The sequence below is a fragment of the Lactuca sativa genome, chromosome 1, assembly GCF_002870075.4.
Source record: "Lactuca sativa cultivar Salinas chromosome 1, Lsat_Salinas_v11, whole genome shotgun sequence".
NCBI lineage: Eukaryota > Viridiplantae > Streptophyta > Magnoliopsida > Asterales > Asteraceae > Lactuca > Lactuca sativa.
The window spans coordinates 149,396,489-149,407,079 of NC_056623.2; the positions used below are offsets into that span (position 1 = coordinate 149,396,489).

Here is a 10,591-nt window from a genome sequence, read left to right on the forward strand (position 1 = left end):
ACTGTGCAAGAGTCTATGAATCTCAAGATGGCTGAACTAAAATTGGAGATGACGAAAGAGCTTTCGAAGATTGAGAAAAATAGTTCTAACTTACATGGGAAATTGAATGTTCTTGGTGATGCTCTGGCGAAGTCATTAGAATACAATACAATTTATTCAACTACACTTGATGAGAAGTCAACAAAGGTTCCCAAGGTGTTTTCTCAATTAGAGGAATTCTTCACTGGTGTCAAGGACTCCATTTCGAATTTTGCTATTTCGTATAAATCTTATGTTTCTCTATAATCAATCTCGTAGTTTTTTTTGACTTTTAAAACAAATCTCAATGCTGAACTAGCTCCCATCCTTGAGTTGGTTCCTCTTTTACAAACTAATTCTCCACGTGTGAAGTTGGTGTCACGAGGGGGAGATAAAGGACGTGTAGATGTTGGATCTTTGAAAGATACAAATGAAGGAGAAGTTGCTGGGAAGGTGATGACTACTCATATACCTACTTCACTTCTTGTTTCATTAACAAGAACCTCTACAACAACTACAACAAGAAGGATTGTGAAAGGGGTAGTTATTGGTGAAAGAGTTGGAGGTTTTTATTCAAGCTCAATGAAACCTCCTTCGAAAGATAGTCAGGGAGACAAAGGGAAAGGTGTACTGGTAACTCCTTCTAATGATGAGAAAAAGAAGCAACATGCCTTGGAAATTGAAAGGCAAAGACAAGTCAACAGTATATTAAGAAGGAAAAATGGACCACCAGGCTTGAGTAAGGGTAATCCCAGCAAGCATTGGTGTTTCGAAACCATTGAGGAGATTTTTTTGATAGGGAAGTTTGACTATTTAAGAAAACCACAAAGAAGAGTTACGATGTTGAGAACTCTGACTTTAATCAACTTGATTTCCCGATAATTCATATGATGTTTATTTATGCATAATATAAGTTGGTTGATCAGTTTGATGGCAAAGAAGAATACAAAAGACTAAAAATGTGATTTCATGCAGTCTTGGGGAAGACAAAGGAGGATGACAAGCGTTGAATATCTCACGAGAAAACTTGTTTGAAGGTTTACTACAAAATTTTTGCTATGTTGTTGTTAGAGAGAATAATGTAATATGTGGTTTTTGGATGCTAATTTCCCTCCTTTGAAATTAAATGACTTTATTAATGTGACAAGGATTTTAAGTAGTGCTAATTTTTCGAAGTTGCAAGAGAATAACAAGGATGATTTGCTCATCGTATTTGCTTATATCAAGGTGTTCATTGCTAACTACTATGATTGTCTCTCAATCAGATGTATTGAGCTGGAAATGGCAGTTAAACGGACCTCGAAGGTTCCTCAGTCACTGTTGAAAGAGAAGACTGACCTCAGCAAATATGTAAATGGAGAAATTGTGCATCAACCTTTGGGAGTTGTTTTTCAAGGAAAGATCAATAATGGGAAAACGACTATGTTTTTTATTTTAAGTATTTGATGTGGAGATGTATATGAATTCCCAGTATAGAAGCTTTCTTGTTCGACTTAATAATTGCAAATGGAATAATGAAGTTAACAAGGCTGAGATTCGAAAGACAATCATTTGGTATATAGAGGTTCATGGTATACTTCTTCAGACATTGAATCTTATGGCATAATTCAACTTTTGTCACTAAGGGGAGACTGTAGGGTACAAAATGTATAGTGACAAGTCGAAGGGTTATTAAGTTTGTTTAGATGCGAATAATTTGTTTTGCTATATATGTATTTTCCAAGCTTGCTTTTGATGTCGAAGCCTAATGTATAGTCCTTGCATATTTTTTGAGGCTTGGAATCACTCTATAAACATAGTAAGTATAGCAGTAGAGAGTAAGTTGTTGGGATTGTTCTTTGTTGTACTCTCTCGATAACTCTTATACTCATACAGACCATTAACGAGCCAAGCAAATCTAAATTACTTATCTTGTCCTTATTACTTTTTGTACTTGATTTCTTTATCATTACTCAATTCAAAACACATGAAGGGTGTCATCCGAATTACACGGATATTGTCATCAAGATCATTCAAAACAATTCATTAGCATTTCATTAGGATGATTTGCCAAGGTATATGCATCACCAAATGCTATTCTAGCAGCAAGGTACATTACCATTTCATAACATTCTATAACATCATCTAAAAGAAATTTACTCAATGAAGACCAGAATAAACCTTAAATAAGTTGTGTTGGTAAAATAATTCTTCTCTTTAATGTCTCACTCCATTCTTTTATCTGTTTTTGTTGCTTCTTTATGCATAATATTCAGATGTAAAAGAAAACAAAAAGATTATGATGTCAGTCGAGCATGAGTCCCAAATTACTTGCCAGGATATTGCAGTCGTTAGCATCGGTTTCCTTCATCATTTTCCATCATATATTCACAAGACGAAAATATAATGTCCGATATGAAATTATAATCATATTCTCAACTTCATTCGTGCCATATTCAAAGCAAGTAGTAAGTTCCTTCAAATTACCATCCAGACCATCATCAGTTAAAGATGGACCATCTACAATAAGAAAAATGGTTAATCAGTAAAAGATGTTGTTCTCAATTTTTTTAACAGCTAGACTTCAATTAAAACAACTAAAAGTTGGAATTACGTGGTACAATACAATGGGTTTTCAACCCAAAAGTTCCAAATCAAATTCCTACCCCATTTCGCTCTATTCCTAATCCATAAAAAGGCCAAAGCCTTAACATCATAGGCTAAAGCTAACGAACTCTTTACCTTAGTGTTGGTGTTGAAGATCACGTCATTCCTATAATTCCATATAGTCAATTACAAATGATATAGATATCGCTTCTAAGGTGTCTAAATACCTACTTCCCACTTTTACAGTAGCGTTTCCCTAACAAGTCTTCTAAAGAGTCCGTTGAGGTAGGAAAATCATTCCACCAAGTGTGTATATGCCCATGAATCTCCAGTGTCTTGGAACATTTCTTGAATATGTGTACCTCGTTCTCTTCAAAAGCATTGCATAAAGGACAGAAGGTGTTAGGAATGTTTACTCCTCTCTGTGCAAGGTTTAATCTAGTGGACAATTTGCCAAGTCTCACCCGCCATATAAAGATATTTATTTTCCCTGGAACCACGTTGGACCAAATGGTTGGCAAGTTCGTACTCTTCAGTTGTTGAATGTCGATTTCCTTTCTTAGAGTAGACACTGTATACTCCCCTCCTTCCTTAAGACTACATCCCCAATTATTTTAGATAGTAGTACTTCCTGTGTCAACATTCCTTTAAAAAATATTATTTAAATCTAAGTTGTATTCTCCTAAATCGATGTTGACTTTGCTAATTCTTCCCCAAACCGTGTTCATGATAGAGCGAGAAATTGACACACCCAGACCACCATGAACCCCATATATGGTAGTGATAACGTTTTTCCATATCGAGTTTGAGTTGTCTCTAAATCTCCACCACCATTTCAAAAGAAGTGCAAGGTTAAAAGCTCTTAAGCTCCCAATTCCCAAGCCTCCGTGATCGTTGGAGTTCATCGTTTTCCCCCATGCAATCCACGTGATACCCTTGTTACCCGGAGCATTTCCCCAAAGGAATGCGTTACAGATACTTTCAAGTTTAACAATAACACTTTTTGGAACTTTATAAATGGAGAAAAGGTAGGAACCAAGGCTACCAAGAACGGACCTAACAAGCATCAACCGACCACCAATGGTGAGAGTTCTAGCATTCCACATTGAAAGTTTATTGTTAAATTTATCCAAAAGAGGGATCCGTGTGTTAACTCTACTCGGGTTTCCACCCACCGGCAAGCCGAGGTAAGAGAACGGAAGCTCACCTACAAGACACTTGTACCACCTTGCCATGGAAGATACCTCCTTATATGGGACACCAATACCACTACTAGAAAAACAGCCTTTTATGACGCTCATTGCGCGTCATAAACGGCTCAGACGACGCGCAAATGTGTGTCAAGGAAGGCCCTGTCATAAAGAGAGACGACGCGCATTTACGACGCTCATTTACGACGCACAATTACGACGTGCGTTTACGACACGCAATGCGTATCAAGAAAGGCCCTGTCATAAAGGAAGACGACACACATTCACGTGTCGTAACCTTACGACGCACGTGTTAATGACACGCAATGCGTATCAAAAAAGCCCCTGTCAAGAAAGGCCATGTCATAAATGAAGATGACATACATTTTTGCGTATCGTAACTTTAAATTTTAAAAAAAAAAAATTTATTTATGGATTTACTTATTTTCATATTAAATTTGCATGTCATGTCACATAATGGAAAATAAAATACCATATACAAATAATACAATGCATTGCACAAAAGTTAATGTTATACAAATAATCCTTCCAATAGTAGACAAAATAATTAGATACAAGAAATATGAAAAACTTGAAATCCCTAAGATTAATAGTTCTAATAGAAACTTCATGTGAGATACATACAGTTGAACCAGTAAGCAAGGATTTTCCTGAATCCACAATAGTAGCACAAGAACACGTATACATCTTCTGCTACTGTTGAAGGTTTTCATGATAGCTGTTATGATTTAAGCATATATAACAAAAAACCAATAAGTGACTATGAGAAGTTAGATAGCGACAAATCCAATTTAAATGGACGAATGAGAAACAATGGACTTTAAAAACTTACATGTAACAGAATGATCAAAGGCTTCATCGTATGAAAAGGATACATATACACACATGTTGGTACCGGCTCACGGAGCTCTAATTCCTCAACAGATATGACCATGCTTGTATCCGTGTGAACCATTGAATCATCTCCATATATGCCTAACCACCTTCTTCTTCTCCTTGCATCCTCTCCCCATCCATGAATTGTATCTCTTATACTTTGTGGAATTAATGTTGCCTTGTAATTTGTACCCATCTGTGTACAATAATATACTGTTCATGTTACTGTATCCCATATCATTGCGACACTGTCATATAAGTGTCTATATATGTCGGAGTCTCCCACATCTTTTTGGATATTTTCATGAAAAAATCATACCTGGGTAACTAGGGCATAGAGTGGTTGGGTGATATAGCTGCATAAGAATTGGCCCACAAACCTGGATAATGGAAACAAGAGATAAGAATACTGAGAGGTTTAATTTTGTATGAAATTCATGTCAAAATTGAAAGGAACTTCATTCAAACCCTAAAAACAGGTGTATGTACACGAGCATGTGGTTCTTGATGAAAAAATCATTATAATTGAATTTCCACTAGAATAACAAAAGTGCATAGTTGATGTATAAATATATAATGCCAACTTTTGAGATGAAAATATGTTAGGGGATTAAGTAGAAGAAATTACCCCGAACCAAAAGAAAGAAGCTAGCTCAAACGCTTTCTACATACGAATTCATCATGAGTTATGAAGTTGTTTTACTAGCCCTAAAAACAAACACTTGATGGAAATGAAAAATCAAATGGAAGGAAACTACACAAACCTGGAAAAGATTAAAATGGATTAAGTTGAGCAAAAGTTCTGGATTTTTAAACCAAAAGAGTTCATCTCGAGGCTTTAACCTTCTTTCAGCAAAGAAGCCTCCTGTATTTGCAACATTTTCAAGTGCCAAAGTAGCATTAACATGTTGTAGTTTGGTCCCCACAAGCTAACAATGATAAAAGTGACTTCTTACAGTAATAGGAATGATAGCAATCCAAAAATAAAGATTTGATCCTGCAAGCAAGGTACAATTATTTAGTCACACTATGCAAAAGACGTGAACGCCCTCACCATTGAAAATTACCCTAGAAAGCTTGTTCAGTATAAAATTAATACCTTTTATGTTAAAGAGCATAAAGGCCACCACAAATCCCCATAGTGGACCACTGCAAGGAATCAACAAAGCATCTTTATATTAATGAAAAAGAGTAAGAAATAAAAAAAATTACTACAGATGTGAAAGTTCCTTACCTTACTTCAACTCTTCTTTGAAATTCTTCTTCCATGGATCGAATCATATAACTGTGAAAATCATATTTTGATGTGAGGTTGTGGTTCTGCCAATAACAAGAAAAACAAACAACCGTGAACAATAATTTCAAGGTAATAGATTCAACAATAAGGTTTATATATGGCATAATTTGAACACCTATATTGCAATTTAATTAAGGGGACTCAACTTAATATATTACAAAGTTAAAGGTGTACTACAGAAATATACAATTTAAAAAACGCAGAGTAAGGTAATCTGCACGAACAACAGAACGCCCAAATTGTATAAAAATACATATCTGTAAAACAATTTAAACAAAAAATATATGGATAATAGTCAATGTAACTAATTTCTTGTAAGTTATAATGATTGTTAATGGGAAAATAGGAATATAAAAATGTAATGTACTTACCATCCAAGTAACTAGAACATTTGTAAGCAAAGAGTTGGATGAGTGGAATTTGACCATAGTTGACTGCCTCCGCATTGTCTCATCTCTTGATGTTTCTGCACAAGTAAACAATTTGTTACTAAATAGCATCATCTAATATGATTAAAAACAAAAACAATTATTATATTCAAGAATGATTATTAATTAGATATATAAGTACAAGTGTATGACAAGGGTATTTCTCTGTTTCATATGCCTTATGTATTTGTCTAGTAATGTGTGTTCTAATGAACTTATGTACAGGAGGGATGACATACCTGTTAATTTTGATAGTTTTACAACAGCTACTGCATGCTGTTAATTTCCACGCCCATTATGTTTTCCACGTTTTCCAAAGATACAAAATTTTTAAAAAATGGGTAAATTAGAATTTTCATATCAGTTTTGTAACAAAATGTATCACGAGAACCAAATAAGCAAGAAACTAAACCAGAAGGAAAGATAAATAAAGATTTCCATAGTTGTGCTCCCATACCATTTCTTGCAAATTACAGGGAGCAAAACTATAATTTTTTCATGAGAAAAAGTAAATCAAAACCCTCTCCATATATAACATTTTAGGTCTAAATCAAATCAAAACAAACTAGCTAATATGGAATTTATTAATTTGTTAATTGATCATGTAGTTGATGTGGATAAAAACATGATCAGAACACGCATATTCATAAGTAATTAAGTAAACACACCCACAATAAAACTGATTATTCCATTAATAATGAACATAGAATAAATAAGTTGGCCTCCCTCCCCTATTCAAGTATTATTGTAACAAAGACAACACAATAAACAATAAGCTTAAACATACACTACCTAAAAAATAAAAGAAGAAAAAGAAGAAAAAAAATATCAGTGTTTCTAACAAACAAGAAACTGACCTGCTGCATTGCTGACAAAATCGTCTTCTGCCACTTTTCCCTTCCCATATTTCCAAATCGTCTTCTGTTATAGGGTACACTTGGCCTCCAAGATTTAAGTTAAGACCTCCAACTTCATCATCATCAAGAATCACGTGATTCTTGTTATAATTAGAAATAGAAATATTACTTTATTAACATTAGTTATAATTTATACACACAAATAAAAGAAACACGAATGATTTTTGTTTATTTTCAGTGGTAAAGAAAACACATAGTATAACTTTTGTGTGTGAAACTTAAATACTACAACACGTCCAGCACGTAGTTTAAAGATGGCCCAACACGGTTTTCTGCTGAACCGTGTGGAAAGGAACACAGCTTATCTTAATCATCATAAAGCAGTCAAGTTGACAGCATGCAATTGCAGAGATACATAAATCACATGCTTAATGCTTTACTTGTAAAAACACATAACTCAACAGGTACTCAGTAAAAGTTACTACTGATGTCACTTTAGTTTGGACTCAAACAAGAGTCCTCTTCAGCTAAAACAATCTATAAGTCCTGAATGTTACTACGCATGAAAACACATAACTATAATCCTGAGAACGTAAGAGTACTTCGTAATATGAATATCCACATTTTCAAAATGGAATCATAGTTTTTTAAGCTTGACTAACTTAGCTAAGTTTCACAAGGCAAATTGAAGCTTTCAAACTATGATCTGCATCAGGCAGAAAAAAAAATAAAATAAAATAAACCACAAAGCTAAAACAATCAAGAATTGAATTACCTCTGATTTAGCACCAGTGTATTTCTCAGCAGCATCTGAAGCTTCTGGCACCTCAACGGCTGCATCTGAAGATTTGGAGTATATCTTTCGTAAAGGCGTCGCTCGCTAGGGTAAAAAACTCGAATAGCCAATGTTAATTGCTTTGACCCATTTCTTGATTTCAACATCGTTGTCGGCGTCTTCTAGAGGTTTACTCGAATTCTGTAACCCTAAAAAACCTAATCTCGAGAGGCTTTCTTCCAAAAACTCCCTCCGGCAGGTGGTGTAAGCAAGCGAGCATTCTTTTCCGTAGCCGGCAGCGACCATCCTTTTTGCGATTTCATGCAGATCATTGATTCAACTAGCTGGGAGCGCCTCGATCGTGATGTTATAGTCCGACACCAGATGAGTCACCGGAATCTCCACATCATCGAATCCGTCATCTTCATCATCGTTAGAATCTAAGTAACCACCAACACCACCTCCGACAGCATTATCGGAAGATTCAGCGCCGCCACGTCCGATTAAGTCGCAAAGCCCTTAATCTCCTTGCAAGTTTGACATAGGTATAATGTAACGATCCCTAAATCATATTCTTGTGAGCTTGAGGAGTCGGAGGTAAGAGGTTTCACCTCGATGAGGTGAGGTGAGATGAACTCGAGGTCGCCATTGGGAAGAGTTGAGCGGAGGTCTCCGGAGGTAAGAGGTGAGCGGAAGTGAGCAGATGTAGCGATCCTTTTGAAAAAACCCTAAATCCCTTATGATTTTGTTATAAGATGAACAGTACGCGCAGTATGAGGCTAGAGGAGGCAACGAGGATTAGAGGCGGTGGATGTGGGTGAGGGTCGGGGTCGGGGTGGAGTCGAGTGAAAAGAAGGCGGGGGTTTAAAAAATTTTGGGATTTCATTTTCCCTCTAAAGGGAGGCGCGCTTCTTAAAAAAAATATAAAGCGACATTCATAGAGGACGCACGTATTACATAAAGTGCCCTCCGTGTTTTTTATTTTTTTTACAATAGACACTAATTTAAGGGCACGCAATAATGCATGACCTAAATCCTTAAATTTTTTGAAGAGATGACACTTTTTTATTGTTACTCTCTTTTGCGTAACGTAAATCAATGAGTGTCGTGGTTTGCGCGTCGTAAAAGACTATTTTTCTTGTAGTGTACCCAATAATTTGCTTTTATGTAAGTTGACTTTTAGGTCGGAGGCTAAATGGAAACAAGTGAGGATTCTTTTTAGGTTTTTAGCATTATTCCTAGACCATTTTACCAAGAAGATTGCATCATCAGTGTGACAACCCGGAATTTGTACCTTGTGCACTTATTCAAATCAATCAAGGTCAAACTCGTTTTTGCTATCTTTTGGCATTATTTAGAGTCAATTTGAGTGTACTAAACCTAGTATAATCAAGGAATCAGGCTAGGAATCAGTGTATATGAGTTCAACACCTTTCAATTGAGCCAAACACCCCTTTAAGAGGTGTGTGAGGCCGCACACATGAATGTATGGCCGTACACTCATCCTAGCCATACACTCATGTGTATACATGGTGTATTCTTCCATCTTTCATTACTTTACACACACCTAAGCCAAGAAATCAACTTCTCTCTCAAGTATCATCCGATTTTCCTTCAAGATCTTCAAGTTGTAAGTGTTTCTTTCTATGATCTGTTGATTAATTACACTATCTAGTAAGGATCTATCATTTCTCCAAGAACACCAAGAACACCTACTAAGTTTTTATATCTCAAATACCCCTAAAGGATTCTATATCATAAGTACCACTCCTTGTGCTTGTCATTTAGTAGTTATACTCCTTAGAAACCATCCATGATATGATCACCAAGGAGTGTACGGTCGTACACACCCCTTGTGGTCGTACACCCCTTTACTTAGTGCTTAATGGCCTCAAAACTCATGTTTTATGCTAGCACTTGATCAAGGACACTTAGGGATGCAAGATACAACCTTGGAATACACTTTTGACCATTTTTACATGGATATCAAGGGTGTGCGGCCGTACACTCCTTGTGTGGCCGTACACACCCTTTTAAAGGCCCAAAATAGCATCAAACTTCCATTTCGGCTAAGCATTGGTCAAAACACACTTCCTAGATGCTTAATAAGACTTTAAATCACTCAATGGTATCTTTCACCATGAGTGTGCAGCTGCACACCCACTTGGGTCGTACACTCTGGTCGTACACACACATGAAACACACCATTTTGGCTGTACACTCCAAGGTGTGGCCATACACCCACTATATGCAAACCTTGTTACTTCTAGCACTTTAATCTAAGTGTTTCCTATGTCCTAAGGTGTCTTTACTTGCATGATTAGTTGTTCAAACACTAATTATATACATATATGTTTCATTATATGCTTATTAGGATCCGTTGTGCTCAATTCCTCACTTGACACTTAGCATCCTACAAACTGATCTTTCATTCGTATCACTTACTGCAGGTGAGTTCATACCCCTTAACTTATCTTTTAAATGATTTTAAATGTTTTTATGCACTACTAGAAAAACAACCTTTTACGACGTGCAATGTGTGT

General features: G+C 36.0%; 1 pseudogene; it reads right to left on the reverse strand.

Annotated features, from left to right (window-relative positions):
* Positions 1-4,524: 4,524 nt before the first annotated feature.
* On the reverse strand, positions 4,525-8,354 carry LOC111916251 (MLO-like protein 14; annotated as a pseudogene).
* Between the last annotated feature and the right edge of the window lie 2,237 nt (positions 8,355-10,591).